The sequence below is a fragment of the Lepidochelys kempii genome, chromosome 1 (genome assembly GCF_965140285.1).
Source record: "Lepidochelys kempii isolate rLepKem1 chromosome 1, rLepKem1.hap1, whole genome shotgun sequence".
Lineage (NCBI taxonomy): Eukaryota > Metazoa > Chordata > Testudines > Cheloniidae > Lepidochelys > Lepidochelys kempii.
This window is the reverse complement of record NC_136380.1, coordinates 180590415-180614096: the sequence shown is the minus strand read 5'-3', so window position 1 is coordinate 180614096 and position 23682 is coordinate 180590415.

Here is a 23682-nt window from a genome sequence, read left to right as displayed (position 1 = left end):
CATTTTGAAAAGCTCATCTCTTGTTTTTGTGAAGTAAACAGTATAGCTTCATGAGTTTTCATTCAGACTGGTTCTTCCTAATAATGAAAATGTACTCTTTTTGGAGAGTGGCACTTCCACAGCATTGCCTCATTATACTTTTACTGTATAAAATAATGTAATTTCAAAATATAACTTCAGAATTCCTTTCTGAATCCTGCTCTTGATAGCATGACTCCAGTGACTGATGTCCATTTTCCCTGTAATTGAGAACCAAACAGATTATGAATGACAATTTTTTTTTAAAAAATCCTAACAGCTGTAAAACTTCCATGAAAATGAATACAAATCTGGGAGGGAAGAGTAGCAGAAATTGGGCACATCAGAAAATTGGGCAAAGGCAGAAGTGATCACAGTGGGAGGAAAAATCCCCTGAAACCTCTTGTCACATGCACCAGAATGCAGAAGGAAATGTAGGTGTTACGGGGGCAACTAACTTAAATTAATTTTGAGAGAAAGCTGAACAAATTTGAGAGGGACTGTCTGACTGGGTTACTTGTGATGTTAGGGGGGAGGACTTGGCAGCCCCACATGTCCCTTTTTAGTTTCTCCTAAATCTCTTGCTTCAGGACTGTAGTTGGTCACTTGCAGGAAGGGATTCCTTTACCCTGTCCCTATATAATCTGGGTTTTTGGTTTTTTTTTTTTTCATTTTGTTCCTCTGAAGCATCATGGCTTGAGATGGGACACTGGATTGGATAGGTCAGTGATCTGAGGTGGTACCAAGCGTTCTCTCCCTTTTAGGTGCTTGGCTGGCTGGTCCTTGCTCGCTTGCCAAGGATATAAGTGTGGGACCAAGAAGGAATGTCCTCAAGGTCAGACTGGTGGTGACGTTTGTTTGTTTTTGTTTTGCCTTCCTCTGCAGCATGTAGGTACAGGTTACTTGCCAGGATTATCTGGATATATCTAATGTAATCAATTCCCTGCCCTTACAGGGGCCTCGACATTGGTGCATCTTGGTCCCTCCTAGCTCTGCGTGTGGCACGTAATTAGGGCCCTACAAAATTCGTGGCCATGAAAAACGCATCACGGACTGTGAAATCTGGTCTTCCCCTGTGAAATCTGTATAGTATAGGTTAAAAGCACACAAAATACCAGATTTCACAGGGGAGGCCAGCGTTTCTCCCTGACCTTGACCCAAAAGGGAGTTGTGGGGGAGGGGTGTTTGCTAGGTCATTTTAGGGGGGTTGAGGTATTTGCCCCCCTTATGTCTGCGCTGCCTTCAGAGCTGGGTGGCCAGACAGTGGCGGCTGCTGACTGAGGACCCAGCTCTGCAGGCAGCAGCGCAGAAGTAAGGGTGGCAATACCCTACCAGGCCATCCTTGCTTTTGTGCTGGTGGTGGTGGTGGCTCTGCCTTCAGAGCTGGGCTCTCGACCAGCAGCCGCCACTCTCCAGCTGCCCAGCTCTGAAGGCAGCGCTGCCTCCAGCAGCAGCACAGAAGTAAGGGTAGCAGTACTGCAACCCCCTCTACAATAACCTTGCACGCTCTCCCCCACACAAATCCTTTTTGGGTCAGGACCCCTACAGTTACAGTACTGTGAAATGTCAGACGAAATTTATAATTTTTAAAATGCTATGACTGTGAAATTGACCAAAATAGACTGTGAATTTGGTAGGGCCCCACACATAATAGTCTAGTCTCCTGTGGACTGTAGTGTTTTGGTGATTGGGTTTAGTGTGCAGGTGGAGATGGGAAACTGGATGCCGTGGTGGTGGCTTCTAATATATAGAGGGTAAAACTAGATGATCTGGTGATGCATTCTGGTCTTAAACTCTATGACTCTGTAAAGCTTAGTGTAAAGGAGTGTTCTCATGAGAGACTTCATCTGTGACGCTGGTCAGGAGCGACTAAAAATAGCATTCTCCTCAGTACAAAATGACACCTTCCCATGAAAGTGCTAGAACATTTCTTCATGCTTAAATCGTGTCTTGATGAAAGAAGGATGGGTACCTTTTTTTCTGTGATTCCCCTCTTCCCTCCCCCCTCCCCCCAGGATGGGATATAAAGATATTTACTGGTCACAAATTGGCATCTAAAATTGATGGGTTGGAGGGAGGCAACCTCTAGGAAGAGTACCTTCAATCTCTGATTGCTCAATCTTGTCTAGTGACATGTTGATACTACTTTTTAGCAGAAATGGAGCTTTCCAGGCAATGGAGCCAAACTTTGTGCAGGCCTGGGGAGGCAAAAGTGACTGTGCATCATTCTATGGATTTCCTCAGTCCCCAGGTGTTTTGGGATGCTGGTTACATCTTCTGGTCACAATTCCCAGGGAGTGACTGAGCCAGCTGAGTATTGCTGAAGTGCAGCCGCACTCAGACCCTGCCTCCCCTCTCTTGTGCCAAGGTTTGTCGTAGAGTTGCACTGGCTGTATGCCACCTAGAGATATCTCCCCTTTACGGGAATCCTCAGTTGTCTGAGCAGGGGGGCTATCCCCTATGTGTCATCACAGCAGCTCATAAATCATGTCCGTAGTTCCTTCACTATGGTGGTAGTTGTGCACCTGTTTGTTCTCTATGATGGAATGTTCTTTAGACCTGTTGTGGCCACCATTTTGATCAGATTTAGAATAAGAGGTTTTCGAGAAAAATTACCAGTTTTTATAGAATATCAGGGTTGGAAGGGACCCCAGAAGGTCATCTAGTCCAACCCCCTGCTCAAAGCAGGACCAATTCCCAGTTAAATCATCCCAGCCAGGGCTTTGTCAAGCTTGACCTTAAAAACCTCTAAGGAAGGAGATTCTACCACCTCCCTAGGTAACGCATTCCAGTGTTTCACCACCCTCTTAGTGAAAAAGTTTTTCCTAATATCCAATCTAAACCTCCCCCACTGCAACTTGAGACCATTACTCCTCGTTCTGTCATCTGCTACCATTGAGAACAGTCTAGAGCTATCCTCTTTGGAACCCCCTTTCAGGTAGTTGAAAGCAGCTATCAAATCCCCCCTCATTCTTCTCTTCTGCAGGCTAAACAATCCCAGCTCCCTCAGCTTCTCCTCATAACTCATGTGTTCCAGTCCCCTAATCATTTTTGTTGCCCTTCGCTGGACTCTCTCCAATTTATCCACATCCTTCTTGAAGTGTGGGGCCCAAAACTGGACACAGTACTCCAGATGAGGCCTCACCAATGTCGAATAGAGGGGAACGATCACATCCCTCGATCTGCTCGCTATGCCCCTACTTATACATCCCAAAATGCCATTGGCCTTCTTGGCAACAAGGGCACACTGCTGACTCATATCCAGCTTCTCGTCCACTGTCACCCCTAGGTCCTTTTCCGCAGAACTGCTGCCTAGCCATTCGGTCCCTAGTCTGTAGCTGTGCATTGGGTTCTTCCGTCCTAAGTGCAGGACCCTGCACTTATCCTTATTGAACCTCATCAGATTTCTTTTGGCCCAATCCTCCAATTTGTCTAGATCCTTCTGTATCCTATCCCTCCCCTCCAGCGTATCTACCACTCCTCCCAGTTTAGTATCATCCGCAAATTTGCTGAGAGTGCAATCCACACCATCCTCCAGATCATTTATGAAGATATTGAACAAAACCGGCCCCAGGACCGACCCTTGGGGCACTCCACTTGATACCGACTGCCAACTAGACATGGAGCCATTGATCACTACCCGTTGAGCCCGACAATCTAGCCAGCTTTCTACCCACCTTATAGTGCATTCATCCAGCCCATACTTCCTTAACTTGCTGACAAGAATACTGTGGGAGACCGTGTCAAAAGCTTTGCTAAAGTCAAGAAACAATACATCCACTGCTTTCCCTTCATCCACAGAACCAGTAATCTCATCATAAAAGGCGATTAGATTAGTCAGGCATGACCTTCCCTTGGTGAATCCATGCTGGCTGTTCCTGATCACTTTCCTCTCATGCAAGTGCTTCAGGATTGATTCTTTGAGGACCTGCTCCATGATTTTTCCAGGGACTGAGGTGAGGCTGACTGACCTGTAGTTCCCAGGATCCTCCTTCTTCCCTTTTTTAAAGATTGGCACTACATTAGCCTTTTTCCAGTCATCCGGGACTTCCCCCGTTCGCCACGAGTTTTCAAAGATAATGGCCAATGGCTCTGCAATCACAGCCGCCAATTCCTTCAGCACTTTCGGATGCAACTCATCCGGCCCCATGGACTTGTGCACGTCCAGCTTTTCTAAATAGTTCCTAACCACCTCTATCTCCACAGAGGGCTGGCCATCTCTTCCCCATTTTGTGATGCCCAGCGCAGCAGTCTGGGAGCTGACCTTGTTAGTGAAAACAGAGGCAAAAAAAGCATTGAGTACATTAGCTTTTTCCACATCCTCTGTCACTAGGTTGCCTCCCTCATTCAGTAAGGGGCCCACACATTCCTTGGCTTTCTTCTTATTGCCAACATACCTGAAGAAACCCTTCTTGTTACTCTTGACATCTCTGGCTAGCTGCAGCTCCAGGTGCGATTTGGCCCTCCTGATATCATTCCTACATGCCCGAGCAATATTTTTATACTCTTCCCTGGTCATATGTCCAACCTTCCACTTCTTGTAAGCTTCTTTTTTATGTTTAAGATCCGCTAGGATTTCACCATTAAGCCAAGCTGGTCGCCTGCCATATTTACTATTCTTTCGACTCATCGGGATGGTTTGTCCCTGTAACCTCAACAGGGATTCCTTGAAATACAGCCAGCTCTCCTGGACTCCTTTCCCCTTCAAGTTAGTCCCCCAGGGGATCCTGGCCATCCGTTCCCTGAGGGAGTCGAAGTCTGCTTTCCTGAAGTCCAGGGTCCGTATCCTGCTGCTTACCTTTCTTCCCTGCGTCAGGATCCTGAACTCAACCAACTCATGGTCACTGCCTCCCAGATTCCCATCCACTTTTGCTTCCCCCACTAATTCTACCCGGTTTGTGAGCAGCAGGTCAAGAAAAGCGCCCCCCCTATTTGGCTCCTCTAGCACTTGCGCCAGGAAATTATCCCCTACGCTTTCCAAAAACTTCCTGGATTGTCTATGCACCGCTGTATTGCTCTCCCAGCAGATATCAGGAAAATTAAAGTCACCCATGAGAATCAGGGCATGTGATCTAGTAGCTTCTGCGAGCTGCCGGAAGAAAGCCTCATCTACCTCATCCCCCTGGTCCAGTGGTCTATAGCAGACTCCCACCACTACATCACTCTTGTTGCACACACTTCTAAACTTAATCCAGACCATGCATTCATTTTTACAATCTGTACCCAGCTCAACTGTGATTGTCAGCTAGCACAATTGTTTCCCCATTCTTTTTTTTTAATCACACAGGAAAAGCATGCATAGAGACAAATTTCAGCACATTTTCAATGAGGAAATAATTTCTGCCACAAATTTCTTATGCAGTGTTGCTCTAGCCATGTTGGTCCCATGATACTAGAGATGCAAGGTGGAGTGAGGTATTGGTATTTTAGCCTTTAAATTTACCTTGTGTGAACTGTTCTTGTCCGCATTGCTATGTTTTTTCTTATACAGTATACTTAATGCACATACCAAATAAGACAATTACATATTATTGTTATAAGTAAAGCTCTGAATTCTGAGTTTTGTTTTTCTTTAATCGTATGCAGTAGGTAATGCATGATTTAATAAAATTGCTTCAGCATTCCCTTCTGAGCAAGGATCATGGTAGAATAATACAAATGATTTATGTTCACTTCCTTTATGGTAAGCTAAAAAACTGATCATGATATCATAAAAATGAAATAGCATTTTATAGCAGCAGTCAAAGTTGAATGAAAGCTAATGAATTGAGGGTAAAAGTTTTTAGTGCACACTTTAAGGAAAATTCCAAGATTTTTATGGTGCGGATTTAGATTGTTTCTAACATAGGGTCCTTTTAAAGTGGTAACTATTATGACAGTTCTTGCTGTCATGTTTAAGGAAAACATAGAAACAACATTCTTCAAAACAGGATTTGTTCAATAGGATTTAAAGATTGTGATTAAACAGTGCTTGATTTTCAGGGAAGGTAACCAATATATATAAATTGCAGAATGAATATAATATATACGATTGATATAAATGACACGTGCACTTTCTTTTGAGACACTGCATTATATAAAGGGTCTTGGGAGAATCTGATGGTGCTTGAACTTGCTTCTCTAAAAATGTTTTCACCTATTGTTTTCAGTGTTCCTTTTCTTTTCTTTTTTTTCCCCTGTAGATTTTTCACACTGGGTTGTAATAAGATTTGTATGAAGTCAGGGGAGCTACACTGATTTATACTAGCTGAGGATCTGGCTCATATTATTCTAAAATGGAATCTTACTGAAAATTTAGATAGATCTTTAAAAGACCTGTCATATTATATCTGATTACACGCTCTTGAGAAAATCGCAAATTCGTGAAACGTACTTTTTAGCGTAGTATAAATCTTCTAAATTTAGTGGAAACTCTTCTAGTTTGTTACATAAGAACACTAAACAGAGGTGTAATCAAAACACTCCCCTTTAAAGAAATGAGAGAAAATTAGCATCTTAAACAACCTTTAGAAATGTAGCACCCTCCTAGTTGATCCCAAAGGCCACAGAGTGGTAGAGTCTCCTCACTCTTATATCCTAAATTTCTGTTTGGCCCTCTTTTTTTTTTTTTTTTTTGACCAATTGGCATTTGGTCTTAATTTTGTATCTTGTGTTGACTACAAGTCTCAACTGGTAGCCTATCGGCCATCTTGGAACAATCCAGATTCTTGATGTGTGTTACTTCTACCTAATGTTGGATGAATACATGAATACACAATATACCTATCTTCTCTAGGATGATACAAAATCTTATGCTCGCCAGTAGTCAGTGATGAAATGATAGTTTATTTTTTACAAACACTTCATTCAAAAAAATGATAGGGTGAAAAATAAGTTAGGAATCCAGGTAGAAGCAAAGGTATAACATGACCTTTAAATAGCTCACTTTGAAAGTTTGGTGCTATATATCTAAGAATTTAGCTTCTTCAGAAAGATAATGCAACAGTTTACTGTTTCAATATTTATATTGCAGAAGCACTCAATAGCTCCAATCAGGATCAGAGTTCAAAGATGCTAGACACTATACATACATAGTTCCTAACCGAAATTCCTTACAATCTAAGAGAATTGGGCTATAATTGGATACATGCAATTCTTATGTACACATATACATTTATTATTACTATTATAAATACAGTATCAACTACCCTATACCTAAATCTCATTTTCAAGAGGCTTTAGTCATTTAGGAACTCAAATACCATTAACAGTCAAAGGGATTTAGTCTCCTAAGTACCCAAATCACATTTGAAAAGAGTTTGGGCTTCTGAATTAGTTAGTTATTGCAGTGTTGAATGCAGCAACACTTAAATAGCTTTTAAAAATCTGGGCCTTAGCGTTTAGGTCCTTTTGCAAATGCGATTTAGGGTCTGATTTTTGAAGGTATTTAGGTACCTAAAGTTGCAGATAAGTGTCTAGTGGGATTTTCAGAAGTGCCTAGATGCCTAACTCCCATTGAAATCAATCGCAGGTAGATGTCCAGGCACTCTTGAAAATCCCACTAGGGGCTTATCTGGGCCTTTGTCATTTAAGAGCCTGACTCTTAGGTGGTTTTGACTTTGGAGCCTATGTGGTCCGAACATAAGGAAGATGAAAGTAAAAGCTCAATTTTGAATGAGTTGAAAGGGGGTAATGTGATGTGAATGAGGCTACAGAGAATGAAATGACAGTAATGAAATGAAAGATGAACTTAAATAAAGGTATTGATTGTGTAGGCAGAAAGGAGAGGAAATATCTTAAAAGTATGGGGGTGGGGCGTGAGATTTGTATGTCTTGGATATGCAGAGCTAGAAAGAGGAGACAAAGATGACCCCTAGGTCATGGGCTTGAGTGACAGGGAGGCTGCTGGTAGTGGAAGCTTTTGGTGGAAACATAGTTCAGTTTTGGCCTATTAAGTTGATGGCTTGCCAGCTAGGAGATGTCTGAGACAGGCTGAGATGTGTTGTGGTTTTTTTTTTTGTTTTTGTTTAAAGGTGGGTGAGGGGAGTCAGGAGTGAAGAGAGATCTGTGATTAATCACTGTAACTTAAGCAATGTAAAAGAAATGTCTTATTAAACATGTTGGACTTATTAAATCAGCAAAAAGAAATGGAAATGCAAAGATTAGTACAAGGAACTAGCTTCAGAGAGGGGCTTGCTCCACTTTTATTGCCTTGAGATATATCTGCTGCACTAAGTCACTCTCTTCATGTGCAAGTGTCTTTTCTTACTGTATCAACATGATTGATTTATGTTTGAATAGAGACAGTGATTCATTAAAACAAATTTTCTGTAGTGTTTGCCTGGCAGATCAGATAGTCTGCTTCTCTGTCTTTGATGCATAAAATTTAGTGTTTTTAGACTGTTATACTGACACATTGTGTTAAATGAAACAGCAGTTAAATTGTTTTGTTACATCTACCCTTTTAATATTTTATTTTGATTTTTTTTAATGCCATACTTGCAATACAATGTAGTTTTCTACTACAGATGTTCATACAGGACCTATATTTTTGTGTAATGTATTCCCCTGTTAGCAAAAAACTAAAACAGAAGAGCTTGCCAAGTATGAAAATAAACCATTAAAAGAATGAGATATATTTGGCTTACATTATATGAAAATGTGAGTGGTGCTATTTTAGATTAGTGCAGCTAATTGGTAAAAGGGAAGACTTGTAATATCAGCATTTGAAAATTGGATTCTGAATATTTAAAAGGGGGTATCCACCCATCTGGGAAACTGGGAATATCTGTGTCCACATTGTCCATCATGATTTTCTTATCATAAATTCAATTTAGATTTTTTTTTATTGTAGTCTAATATAACCTTGCCCTGAAGTATATCTGCAACTTGTCAATGAGCAACTGCTTTGTGGGTGTATTTTATGCTTAAACAGAAATGTTTTTTTACAGAGAAAAAATCAGTCTGGGCTCAGTGATCATACCTGAAGGCAGAAATTTGACCCACTGTGTTGAAAAAAGATTTGTTCTCACCTGAAACATGCAGCAACCTGCTCCCTCCCCTCTCCTGGTCTGCATCTGTTGGGGCACTGCAAAAATAAGATGTCAGCAGCATACTATAGAGGACTCCTCCTCCCTGACTGCTATTATCAGAAGTGCCTCTAACTTTAGCTATTTGCTCTTTTCCATTTGCCAATTTCACCTACACTTCTCCTGTTCAGAAAAATCATGGTATGAGATACTGTTGTCTCAAAACATTGATCTTTTCTGATAGCCACTTCATCTGTCTTTGATAGAATAAAAGGAAAAAAATGACTAATGGTACATTATTTTAGCTATTTCTATAGGTACAGTTGCTTCAATTGAAAGAAAAAAAGGTTCAAAGAAAAAGATAATGCTACTTATGAAGCAGTCTAAAACTCCAATGTGTTTAAAAAACAACCCCCAAACCTACTTTTTAACTATTCAGCTAGCCACAGATAGAAATAGCTAAATGAAAAACACTTATTAAAACATAAATGCTCTAACTGAATTTTGGAGTACTGAATATTCCAGGTTTGTGTTACTGAAGAGGAAGGCCTGGAAAACACTTTTCCGAACTTGTTTACAGGTGACAAATTCAGCAATAATGTTTTGTGTGTATGCATTTTAAAGTGCCCATGGTGTAAGTATATCTATAAATTAATTCATGGAAACACAACTTCAAGTGACACAAAGTAATCTGTATATAACATATCTAACCCAAAACCTCAGAAATGAAACAATACATGCTCTATTCTTCCACCCAGAGGCACAAACCTCACAACTAGAACAGTCACCATACACCACAGACTACATACCACCTGAAATCTGACCCACTAGGCCTGTCAGCCTTCTAGCATCCACCACCATGGCCACACGATGAGACAACCATTCTTAATATCAGCTATACTCAGTTCCAGAAAATCTCTCATTTGAGGAATTGGATGCTGGAAGAATATATACTGTTAAGTGCCTTAACACAAACTAAGGAAATTAAAAATTTAGCTATGTGCATAGGCCAGTTTCTGTGGTGTAGATGATGATAAGGTGGTTAGGGAACTAACTTAGGACTCGAAAGATTTAGATTCAAGTCTCTGCTTCACCAGATTTCCTGTGTAAACCTCAGGCAAATTGCTTATCCTCTCTGTCTCATTTCCCTATTTGTAAAATGGGGATGACAGTACTTCTCTACCTCACAGGGTCTTGGGAAGATAAATACATTAGACTGTGAGGTGCTCAGATACTCTGGTAATGTGGTCCACATTACCAAAATACACCAAATGTAACTGACACAAAATGTAATATTTTGTTTCTGGGTTTTTTTGTTGGTTCATATCCTAGTTATTCTGGATTAAGAAAGGGTCTCCAACACAGTGATGGCTACTTTCATGAAAACCAGATCTTTGTGAAATACATAGCTTGTGAAGAACTTTAACTTAAGATCTTTCTTAGTGAAATTAGCTACTTCTCTGATGAAGATCTTTGTCTACAATTCAACATAACTGGTGCTGCAGCAGGAAAACCTGTTTCTCTCCATTGCATTATGCCCTCCATCCAAAACTAAGGCCTATTACCAAAGTGTGTGCCAATAGGCAAGATGGCACTTCTCTAAAGTGTTCTGAAATAAACAGTTTGACACTTTTCAGATATAAAACTTTTTCATGTTCTCCGTCAACTAACTGTTATACATAAGGATTCAGTTATGGCAAGAAATACTAATGGATTAAGAAAAGCTCTCTGACAAAGTAGTAGCCCTCTGAGGAGGAGCGGGATCTGTTCCTGAGGTAGGTGGCAATTTCATGTGGACCCTGGCATTTATGATAATATCTGCTTTTTGAAGATGCCATTCTTCATGAAATTAGTGAGCTGGCTACAGCTTTATTCCTGAACTGAATGAACAATTTCAGGGAGCTCCTGTGTCTGTCCAAGCAACAGCTACTGTATAAAACATTCAGGTGTTTCTAAAATGTTTCAGGCCTGAGCTACCTAAACAATTTACAAAATCCTTATTTTTGATAAATTATCCCTTCCTTTGTTCTCCAGTGCCATACAAATGCCTCTGTTATAGCTACCCATTCCATATGTCCCCAATTTCAGAGGCAGCAAACTTTTTACTGTAGGGCATATGGAAATAAACTATGGGAAAGTTCTATTCCTCTACTGTGGGGGGTAAGAATACATACTATGTTGGACAATCACATTCACTGTTGAATTACAGGAGTACATAAAATCATCATAAGCAAGGCTATATTCCCTGAAAAATCACCAGACACAAGTTTTAAACATTTTAAAGGTTAATTTTAATTTATTATAACTCAAAATAATTATTTTATTTAAAATTCTCAGAAAATGCAAATTTAGGTTGTGTGCTGAAAATTTGGGGCATATAAAAACACATGTTGGAAATCCCACTTTAAGTGCAAAACATAATGCAACCTTCATTGTGTCACCCTTATCACTCCTCATCCATAATATGGATATTCAATATAAACAATTGAACAATAAAGCACCAGGTCCCAATGGCAAACCATCTGAAGTACTAAAAGTGGGGGGAAAAACACTAACAAGCTTCATTTGCTGCTCCTCAAAATCTGGTGCACCAAAGAAATTCCTGCTGACTACATAATGCTAACAACATCATCATCATTTTCAAAAAGGGAGACGGGGCCAACTGTGGCAAGTATCGAGGCATTGCCCTCCTCTCCATTGCTGGGAAGATTCTTGCTAGAATTTTACTGAATCGCCTGCTCCCTCTTGCAGAGGAAGTATTTCCAGAGTCCCAATGTGGCTTCAGACGATCACAAGGCCCAAACAACATGATTTTTACAGCCAGGCAGATCCAGCAAAAATGTCAAGAACAATACCAGGAACTATATATGGCCATTATCGATCTGACCAAAGCCTTTGACTCTTGTCAACTGTGAGGCTCTGTGGAAAATCATGTCAACGTTTGGCTGCCCAAGCAAAGTGATCACCACTGTAAGACTCCTCTGCGATGAGATGACTGCCTCCATCCTGAGCAGTGGCTCTACCTCTGAGCTCTTTGTCATCTGAACTGGTGTAAAGCAGGGCTGTGTACTGGCACCCACTCTTTTTTTTTTTTTCCTCCATCTTCTTAGCAGCTATGAAAGCATTAACCCAAGACCATCTACCACAAGGCATTGGCATTCAATATTGGACAGACAGCAACCTCTTCAACCTTTATCTCCATGCCAGAACTAAAGTAATATCGGCAACAACATCTGAACTCCCGTATGCAGATGATTGTGCTGTAGTTGCAGACTCAAAGGAGGATCTTCAGACCTTAATTGTTTCTCTGAAGCTTACAAAAGCCTAGGGCTAACTCTGAACATCAGCAAAACAAAAGTTCTCTACCAGCTAGTCCCCGGTCAATCATCAAACCCAGCAAAGAACTGGAAAATGTAGAATACTTTGCCTATCTTGGCAGCCATCTCTCACAGAGGGCAGATATTGATGTAGAGATTCTGCACAGAATTAACTGCGCCAGCCTTACCTTTGGCAGACTGTCTCGTAAGATGTTCAACAATGACAACATCAGAACACATATTAGACTTTCATTTTAGAAAGCAGTGGTAATCCAAGTCTCAAAGCCGTATGGAGAGTTGAGGTGACCAATAGAAAATACCTGAAAAACCTGGAGCACCAGCACTTTCTTTGGAAGATCCTCCACATAAAAAGGAAGGACTGTCGCACTAATATTAGTGTCCACACAGAGGCCAACATCTTCAGTGTTGAAGCCCTGATTATCCTGCACCAGCTGAGATGGAGTGAACACTGTGTGCACGTGCCTGATATATGTTTATCAGAACAACTGCTTTATAACCAACTCAGAAAGGAAACAGGGAGGCCAAAAGGAAATGCTTTAAAGATACCCACAAGTTAAACAGCAAGAGTTGTGGCATTGACATCACACACTGGGAGACAGCAGCCCAGGACAGGGATAACTGGCAAAGACTTGTCAGAGAGGGAACATCCACTTTTGAGGAAAATTGCCTTACCTTGCTCACAGGAAAAAATGCCATAAAAGAAAGGAAAGACCACTGTCATGCAGCAATCGTAGCCCAGCCCTATCTTCCAGCACCACCTGCAATGTTTGCCATCAAGCCTGTGGCTCAAAGATAGGACTCCTCAGTCACCAAAGGACCCATGAAAAATAAAACCTGTGAAAGAGATAATCCTTGACCTCGAGGGATCACCGATGCTGCTGCTATGAGGCCCACTGATTCTGTTAAATTCTCCATCCATCATCCTTAATAGTATCTACTATTTCATGCAAGTTTATTGTTCATGATAAACCACAAAGAAATCAAACTGAAATGTGTCAGGTTATTTTACTTAATATTTGAGGAGGACACAAGTACAAAAGGTCAGTTGCTGATGTGCTTCCCAGTTAGAAAATGACATGTAGGAGATGATTTTCCATTTGAATCACAAGGCAGTATTAATAAACTTCTTGAAGAAAACTGGGTCACTTAAAAGGACAGTAAAATAGTGATGCCCTAGCCAAATTGTTGATTGGAAAGCTGCTGTTTTCAGGATTTTGGTTGGAAAGAATGTCAGTGTAGTTCTGAATATCTCAGTCAGTTTGGGCAATATGCAGGTTTGACTGAAGTTCCCTCAGTCCATTTTAACTTCTCAAAGCAGCCTTGAAAGTAGATTAATTGGAAGGTATTCTGACTTGAGACCAGTATCCATAGTTGATAAGGAAAATGACTACCAATAGGTTAAAAGCTTGTCTACTCTTAAAATGTGGCAGTGGTGCAGCTGCATGGCTGTAGCACTTCAGTGAAGATGCTACCTATGCCAATGGGAAGGGTTCTCCCATTGGCATAGGTGATCCACCTCCCTGAGAAGTGGTAGCTAGAGTTGACTGGGGTGGGTTAGGTTGGTTTAACTGCATCGCTCAAGGATGTGGATTTTTTACACTTCTGAGTGACCGTTACACCAACCGAATTTCCTACTGTAGGCCAGGCCTGACATCTTACAACAGTAACTAAAGATTTCACTTTGATTGTTTTTAAGATGGTTTGTTAGTTAACATCAGAAAATTCCAGCTCTGTCAAACTCAAGAAAGTTGAATAGCTTAAGCTTTAGTCCTTGAGGGTGTAAGGTCTATGAGTTTAGCTAGTTGACCTGTTTAGATTCTTGCTTCTGTGACCCGAATTCAGTGCTTCAGTATGCTGCCTGGGTGTGGGGTTTATGTGCACATGCACAACTCACTGGTTATACAGCAGTTCCTTCATTAAGAAAGGCCTCCCAGTTATGACAGGCGCATGCATAACTTAAAAAAAATCTGTTTCATAGATGTCCATTATATTTCTAGGGAATGGCAGACTTGTGAGCATGTGACTATGCATCTGACAGATGTAAATAGGGGTGAGAATCAGCACTGGAATTAGAGCTGTCCAAATGCTGCCCAGTGAGTCTTCATTTTAATGTAAAATTTACTTTGACAGAAAAAAAACAAATCTGATTTTTTCTTCTTTTAAGCACGTTTCCTAAAGGTAACAGGAAAATGTGAATAGGTTGTAGTGTTTGTTAGGCTGTCTGAAGAGTTGCTAATGTGAGTGGTTGTGGTTTTGGTTTTTTTGGTTGTTCCTATATAGAAAATGTTAGTTTCAGGTTTTCATAAGTATTTAACTCAGGTTACATATCCAATGGAAAAGTACTCTGTGGGACATGAAATCTGTGCATGCTAACTGTCCCTATTTGGCCTCCTTCCGTTCAGTTTGTTGAAAATACTGATAAAATGCCTCGATTTTAAATGAAGCTTCTGTCTGTTTTTAAAGAGATGGTAAAAAAATCAGGAACCTAGGGAAATTGTTAGGAGACAAATTTTCAAGTGGAAAGCTCCAAATGTTATCAATAAACTAGAGTTCTTTAGTGTTAGCTCTCTAACAGGCAACTTCAGGCATTAGTTTATGCTTCAGATCGGCTGAGAAGATGAAAACCGTGCTGCAAGGGATTTCCTCTCTGAGAGAAATCAAGATAGAAAGAGTGAGCGTGTGTGACAGAGTGTGTGTGTGGGTTGGTTTGTTTTTAAAAAGTAGTTGTGTATTATTTTACCTCTTGAGGATGCAGGAATCTGACCTCTCCTGTCCTTGGTAAGATTTTTTTTTTTAAAGAAGTTATCTGACACTTTACAGAACAATGATTATCAGAATAAAAAGAGGTTTCAAAATCTTGCATTCTTACCAGGATCTTAGCACAAATTTTGTCTTACAGGGAATATACTTTCATACTTGCTATAGTGCCATGCAAATGACCACAATGGAGGAAGTAACTTATCAGAGATGTCTAATTTACTTGTAGTTTTTTTAACCATGTAGGTTAAGTAAACTGCTTTCTTCTCCCATGATGTAGAGAGAGAATAGGATTGATTCAGAGGTGATAGAGTAGCATTTTTTTTATGTAAAACTCCATGAGACTTGTTTTTTTTTTTTTCTTTTTGGATACTCTGTCTGGGGAAGGCTGCAGTTTAAAATATTTGTCCAACAAAAAACATTTGCTCTTGGAAAGGGTCAGAGACAATAGAATTCCCTTTACTTGGGGAGCACAAGGGCTGCTCCCTCTAAGGTGTGGGGAAGCCAGGGTTTTCATACAGCACAATCCTTCCCCAGACACCCCTTGCAATGGCATGGCTCCACAGTGCTCCCTGCTCAGGACTATGAATAAATGCAAGAGTCTAGGCAAAGAAAGCAGATGAAAGGGTTGCTATTAACAACCACAGTGACTTTATCAGATCAATCTGACTTTCAAAGGGATTATGCCACTCTTCCAGTCTCATTATGAAAGCTGGAATTCTCTTCAGCCCTCTCCCTTCCTTTTCCCCAAGGAGTTAAGGTTTTCACAGGACTCTACTAGGGACGAGGGAAAAAAAGAATAGATAATATGTGAAGTACTTATTGTTAGTTTACCCTTTACAGGCAACTCTGTCAGGAGGAGAACTGCTTTATCTTTTTGGAGATTAATATACATTGTTGTGGTTAAGTGTGGTCACTGGTGGTGGGGCCATGTTTGCAAGTACAAAGAAATAGGTTTTTGTATCTCCCTGCTTATTGAGGGCAGAAAATAAACCTTTCCTCTCCTCCTCACGGCTAAGTCTTTCCCCAGGAAAGGCCTGTGAGACCTTCATTTTGCTCTAACACTTTATTCTTCAATGAACTTTTTGTCTCCCTCCTCACTGTTTCTAACTGTCTGCCCAAATGTATCACTACAGGATAGCTCCACTTGCAGGGTCACACACACATCTCCTTAGGATGCTGCTGCAGTGGCTACCTTCATGAAGTGACATGCCCTCCAGCTTGAAAATGTGGGGAGTGCTAAGCAGGAACAGTACCCCTCCATCTCAAGTGACACAGGCAAAGCTGCTACCAGGCTCAATATGATGGAGCCTTCACCCAAGGAAAAGTTGTCCTTTACAGGAGGATGTGTTCATTGGCCCTTCCCATCCTTAGTGTCAGTAAATTGAAGTTCTTTTTGGAGTGATATTTCAAAGATATGGCAGCCTCCTTTTCAAGGCATCAGTAGTATTGACATGCTTTGCCAAAGGAATTCTGGCCTGGAGAGAGGACCTTTTCAAAGGTCAAACATTTAATATCCATATTTAAGAAGTCTTGCTCTGGATACCTCTCTCATTCTTATGCACAAAGTCTTATGAATCCATACAAGCAATGGCTTGCAATGCTGTCTCAAGAAGATACCTATTGCCAGTTACTGGCTAAGGAGGCAATGAGTCTCTCTCACATTTGCCAGACCATTCTACAGCACCAACAATCTGTTCCCCTGTGGGAAAGGGCCTACTTGGCAAGGACCCAGTGTTGTATCCAAAGCTTGCTCATCTCTAACTGGTAGGTTGGAAGCTGAACAGAAACTAATAGACAAGGATAGCTGTTTTTTCCATGTTACCACAATGCTACTTTATCCAAAGAAGAAATTCACAACAGGTCTTATTCTAGGACTTATTCTTATTTTGGAGGAAGTTCATTTATTACAAATACTGTCACTATTAGCAACATTTCCATGAGGGATAGATTTTCTTCAAGATGACCTTCTCTTGGTTTAATACCCAGTTTATTATAGTGATATCAGAACAAAAGATTTAATTTAATCCCAAACCCTTGTAAAATAATTGTTAAAGTGGTAAAAACCAACCTAAACTCCATAGACTCTGTGGAATCTAAATGTAGCCATTTAGGGTTTAGTCCATGCAAGTTAGACTTGTATTGGAGAGGGCACATTTTCTCAGCACCACCCCTTGCTCTTCTCTTAGAATTTTGTTTGAAATCTTAAGGTGAGGTAATAGTGCTTAACGTTGTATTACTTCCCTCAGAATTACCTCAGCACATACGACTCCATAGCTCATAGGTGAGCCAACCAATGGCAGTACAGCTTCTGCTGAAACTATACTGCTGAGCAAAGGCAGATGATGCAATCAACTTTGTCAAGAAGCATCTACAAGGCCAGTCCCTGACAGATCTTAGAAAAGGCTTCCCAGCCCTGTGGGTCCAAATAATTTGGAGGTGATGTGGCCTCCAAGCATGGAGCTCAAGGAAAATTCTATGAGGAAAATTTAACAGACTTTTCCCTGTACCCTCTTCCACAAAAGATGGCAATCTGGCTCATACAGCATAAATGCGCCAGGTTTACATTAGCTATAACGTTGACTAAGCTATATCACATGTAGTGTTTTGTATCCTTGCTTTTGGATAAGGGTGATATTTTCAAAAACACTCAACACTGACTTAACTCCACTGCCAAATGAAGTCAATGGTAAAATTTCCAAATGACTTCAATGGGAGCACTTGAGTCAGCCTGTGTCCAAATGAAAATAGCATTAGGAATGTTGCTTAATATATTTGTTTGTTCTGTTAAAGAACTTCCGTAAAACATGTGAAATATGTAACTTGTTCAGTTTAATATTGTTGGAACCTTACCATTAACTTTACTGTTTCTTCTCTGACACTTAATTCTGCATTCTTAATGTAATGTATTATGCCCTCTCTGCCTCCATTCAATATGTGTATTATTGGCTCACTTCTGTCAATCCTCCATGCACAAAAGAGCCATTAAAATCAATGGGAATTTTGGGTGCAGCAAGATTAAAGGATTGACCCACAGTTTGTGTCTGGATGGATTTTTCAGCACCAAAGATACTATATAAAAAGTATATTTTGAATAAAAGATTGTAATTTAACTTTTGGATAATATGGGGTTTTATTTGAGAAGTGACTGCTTTACAAACACAGTTTCCCCATGAGATTTTCCAATAATTTCTTGATTCATGGCCTGTGAGTACATTTTGGAGAAAAAAAAAAAAGGATTACTGCTTCCAGTGGTATTCCCCAATCAGCTGATACCTGCAATATTCATTATACTTAAAATTGGGAACTTCCCTGGGAATGGTAATAACTCTAAATCTAGAATTAAGTTTTAAGTGTACAACTAGGCTGTGATGTTGATTATAAAACTTTCTGAGGGGAGAGTTATAACTGGAAATGGATATTATTCAAGGTGCACAGAAGTAAAGTAGTAACTGAATTAGAATGAAGCCATGTACACTTGGTCCAGTTTTGAAAACTGTAGTATACTTTCAAAGTATTTCATACTGTAGACTTTGGAAAGTAATTGTACTAATCAGTCTTGTTTGCAAACAAACGTTGTTTGAAATTTCAACCTTTTATTAATATTTTGTTTTCTCCAGACGTTCCATGCACTGCGTCAGCTGAATACATGAAGTAATTCACAATCCTACTGGCTTAACTATTGATAGCTTTAGGGGACCTTGTCATTCCCTGTAGCCTTCTCTCAAGCCCAGCTGTGTGGCTCTGAAATCACTTGGCTGGTAATTAGGTATTTATCAGATTGTTCTGAAAAGGGCTGAGACAGTTATCTGACACAATTATCTTTGAAAATTGAATTCCCCCTTTCTGGTCCTGCTGAGGACATTCAAAGGTGCTGTGACTGTTTAAAGCTAAATGCCTTTGAAAAACCCTCGCCTTTTTATATCGTATATAACAGGAGTCAAAATGCAGTCAAAGTGATTTTTTTTTTTAACCTTTCAGTGATTGGACTTTCTTCTCTTTAGTTCTGCAGTGATAAGATGATGTTTCGTTATCCATCTGGCTCTGTATTTGGAAGTATTTTTAACCATAAGCACTTTACTTTGTCCAATATTCACAAGCTAATAGCTTTCTAACAGTGACAGGAATTCTTAAGAATAATTCCTGCAATGTAAATTTAATATTTTGGTCTCTATGGGGGATTATTCATGAATTAATAATAAATAGGTGATGGGTTTTTGTCCCAGTTTTAACTTTCTATGTAAGGAAATATCAAAAATATGTTTTCTTTCCAAGAATCTTAGCTAAGATTTTCAGAAGTGACTGGTGATTTTGGGTGTCCATTTTGAATCCTCAGCTAGAGACACTTGCAAGGTTTTACCCAGCTCATAACAATATATATCTAGCCCATTACATAAGAGCTGTTCATCAAAAACTAAATGTCTGATCCAACTGTCATTGCAGTTAATGGGAGTTGATAACTAACTTAAATTGGAGCAGGATTAGACTCCAGGTTTTCAGTGGTTTATGTTGAAATGAAACTACATATTTGTAGTGAGGGGCATGTTCTTCAAAAACATAGCTATCAGCAGGATTCAAACTATGTTACTTAAACAGATGATACTTCATTCTCAAAACACCTTATCCACTTGAAAAAAGAAGGTTCTTACTACTTACACAAATCTCATTGCAAATTAAATGAGAGGAAAGAATCCTTTGGTGTGGCAGGATTAAGATACTGTTTATTATCCCCTTCTAATTGCATTATGCAATAATTCCATACTGAAGGGAGCCTTACTTTTCTTCAGTTTGTTCTGGTAATTCTTTTGAGTCTTGGTCTATACTAAAAAGTTAGATCGAAGGAAGCCACCTTAAGTTGACCTGTTAATGTATGTGTCCACAATACTGGGTCCTTTACGCTGACCTAAATCGCCTCTAATGTTCGCTTCTATAATGCGCCTCTGCCAGAGGCATAGCCAGAGGTGAAAGTAAGGCAGTCTGGTATGGTACGGTGTACCGGTAAGAGCCAGTACACAGCCAACCATACCGGCAGCGATGATGTAAAGAGCCTGGGGCTCCCGGCCGCCACTACCCCTCCAGCAGGCGGTGCCCTGGGCCCTTTAAATCCCCTCTGGAGGCCCAGGGTAGCGGAGGCAGTGGCCAGGAGCCCTGGGCCCTTTAAATCGCTGCCAGGCTGTGCTGAAGGGCGAGCTGGCTGGGGGAGTCTGGCCCCATCCCTGCCCCTTCTGGTTAAGCCACCCCCTGACACACCTTGCTCAGGACCCCGGCCACCCTGAGTACTGGTAAGTCCCTTAAGTTACTTGCGCCCTTGGGCACAGTGCTTAATTCGATTTTCATGGGTTGACTGCGAGGTAGTGCAGATGCAGCATTCTGTAATTTGACTTAATTGACCATCAGGTGGTGTCCCACAATGCTCATCTGTGACTGCTCTGGAGATCATTCTCAACTGTGCTGCACTGCAGCCAGGTACACAGGCTCCTCCCTGTGCCCCTCCCCTGCTAAAGCTCCAGGAATTTTTGATTTCCTATTTTGATCAGCACTGGGAGCATGCCAGCTTGAGCACAGCTGATCATGGAGACTACACGCCCCAAACGCGCTCCAGCCTCGCTCCTGAGGAGGAGGAGAATGGGAGACAGGCGAGCAGTGGATCCGTTCTCCCCGAGAGCCAGGAAGTATTTTTAACCCTGGAGCCCTGTGGGTTGCAGAACATCACGGTGGCCAACTGTGATGCTGGGGAAGGCACCTCTGGTGAGTATACAATTACAATGAAAGTCCAGTTAAACTTTAGCGGGCATACACATTCAGTGGTATTGCATGTTTACTGTGAGGAAAAAGTGAGGTGCTGTGGTTTTCTGCTTACAAGAGGCCACTCAAGCTACGCAGAGGGTGGCCTCTGGAGAAAGACTGTTTATGGGGACTGGGATAGCCTGGGAATCCTCCATGGATATCTCTGGGAAACTTTCCTGGAGGCCCTTTGCAGAAGGTTTCTGGGCAGGGCAGCCATATTTCTTCCACCATGGTAGGACGCTTTCCCATGCAACTCCTCAGTTAATTCTGTTGGCATCATTGTGGTACACAGCATAGCAGCATAAGGACCAGGTCTCAACTCAGATGCTTGCCGCATCTCCTTCCTTTCCGCTTCTGTTACCCTCAGGAGACTGATACCACATAGAATCGCCTAGGGGAAATGGGGGAAGTTTTTCATTAAAAGTGCTCTTTAAAATGGCATGTAGACCCCCCGCCGCCCCTGCCACACATCTGGATCACCAAACCATGCAGCCGCTAATCTGCCTTTACTGTGCTCAACATGGGTCGGCAAGTATTTAAAAGTGGCTGATAGGGGACTAGGGCCCCACATGAGAGATTCCACAATTTAGGAGTGAAAACTCCCCCCTCCGCCCCTCTCGTAAACTGCTTCCTGTGGTGCTATGGAGAAGGGCCATTGTTTGATTCTGCTCCCGACATGAGCCTGCCATAAACGTCATTAAAAGTGTGGTCACCAGGAGGGCATACTCACCATGGCTGGAGCAGCAAAACGGCAGAGTGAACAGTTATGGATTCTGATTATGTTATGGCTTGCACCTAGTATAATCTGTTTTCTTTATGAAAACAGCCTTGCTATGGAAACATTTTATTAATGTACAATGTCTCCTTTATTTTTTCCCATGACTGAGATCTGGAAATTTGTCCTTCAGCATGTCATCAACATCTGAAAGCAGATTTTCACTGATTAGTAGGAGAAAGAGAACGCGGGAGGACATGTTCACGGAGATAATGAATGCCTCTGGGACAGCTGACACAGAGCTGCGAGCGTGGAGGATTTCACTGTCCAAGAAGTTAGACATGGACATGGAGAGCAGGAAAGCTTCCAATGGGCAAGAGTGTATGGCGCAGGATGATATGCTTTGGATTATGAGGGATTAAGCAGGCATGTTGAGCATCTGGTTGAACTGCAGGAACAGAAGCAGAAGAGTAGAGTCCCTCTGCAGACCCTGGTGGACAGCCAGCCAGCATCACCTGGTGCAGAATCACCCTCCCTAAAACATTCCCTGAGGCATGGGCAAAAAGTCCATTATCCCTTTCACTTAACTCAGGGGGAGGGTACAAGGAACAGAAGATGCCCATTCAGACCTTTGATGGTCTGGAATGCAGTGTTATGTAACACAGCTGATAATGTTTCTCCCGTTCCAACTTTACAACCCCTTTTCCCCAAGGTTACCTTTTATTCTGTTCTCCTTCTTTACCTATGTTTGTAAAATAAAGTAAATAGATTTGAGAAGTAAATGTTCTTTGAGTAGATGCAGTGGGCTTGGGTGGGGGGTTGGCTTCACAGGGACCATGATACAAGGCAGGTGAAGGTTTCGGAAAGCACAATGCAGACAAGCAGCTCACATTACTGTGCCTCATTACTGAAACAGCTTTTCAAAGGCCCACAGATATGCAGCGCCCCTTGCTGTGCTCTTCTTATTGCCCTGGTGTCTGGCTGCTCAAAATTGACTGCCCCTTTTTTTCACAAATATTATGGAGCACACAGCAGGAAGCTATAACCATGGGACGTTCTCTTCACTAAGGTCCAGACTTGTTGTTAAACTTCTGCAGCGCCCTTTCAAATGACCAAAGGCACATTCAACCACCATTCAGCACTTGCTGAGCCTATAGTTGAACCATGCCTTACTGTTGGTGTCCAGACGGCTGGTGTATGGCTTCATGAGCCATAGGAGCAAGAGGTAGGCTGAGTCCCCCAGGATAACTATAGGCATCTCAATGTTACCAATGTTTATTTTGCAGTCTGGAAAGAAAGTTGTGGATTGCAGCTTTTTGAACAGACCCGAGTCATGAACCTTTCCCGACCATGCTATGTTGATGAAACACCCAGTAATCCACCAGGGCTTGCAATACCATTGAAAAGTATCCCTTTTGGTTTATGTGGTTGGCTATTTGGCAAGATGGTCTGGTGCCAAGATGGGGATATGGGTGCTATCTATTGCCCCACTAGGAAACCTCATTGGGGCATAACCATCCACTATGTCCTGCGCATTTCCCAGAATCACTACCCTTCATAGCAGAAGTCGATTAATGGCCCTGCACGCTTGGAGCACAGCAGCTCCCATGATTGATTTACCTATTCCAATTTGATTCCCCACTGACTGGTAACTGTCTGGTGTTGCAAGCATCCAAATAGCGAGTGCCACTTGCTTCTCCATGGTCAGAGCAGCTCTCATTCTTGTGTTGCTGAACTGCAGGGCAGGGGAAAGCATTTGAAAGTTCTGCAGCCACTGCTAGTCATCCTATACTGGTGGGACTGCATCAGTTTTCAGGTCAGTACTTATTTCACCAGAAACGGCGCTCAACAGAGTGCAGCTGCTCTCTGACTGCCAGCAGCAACTGTGAATTGATTTTTTTTTGTTTTGTTTTTTGAATGGCTTGCAGCAGGGCTGCTTGCATGAAATCGCTATGTTCTGCACGGCGGACCCTACTTTGGCTCTGGAAATACTGCAGGAGAAAGTGCAAGGTGTTTGAGATCCTCACAGCAAGAGTGCACAACTGAGCAGGCTCCATGC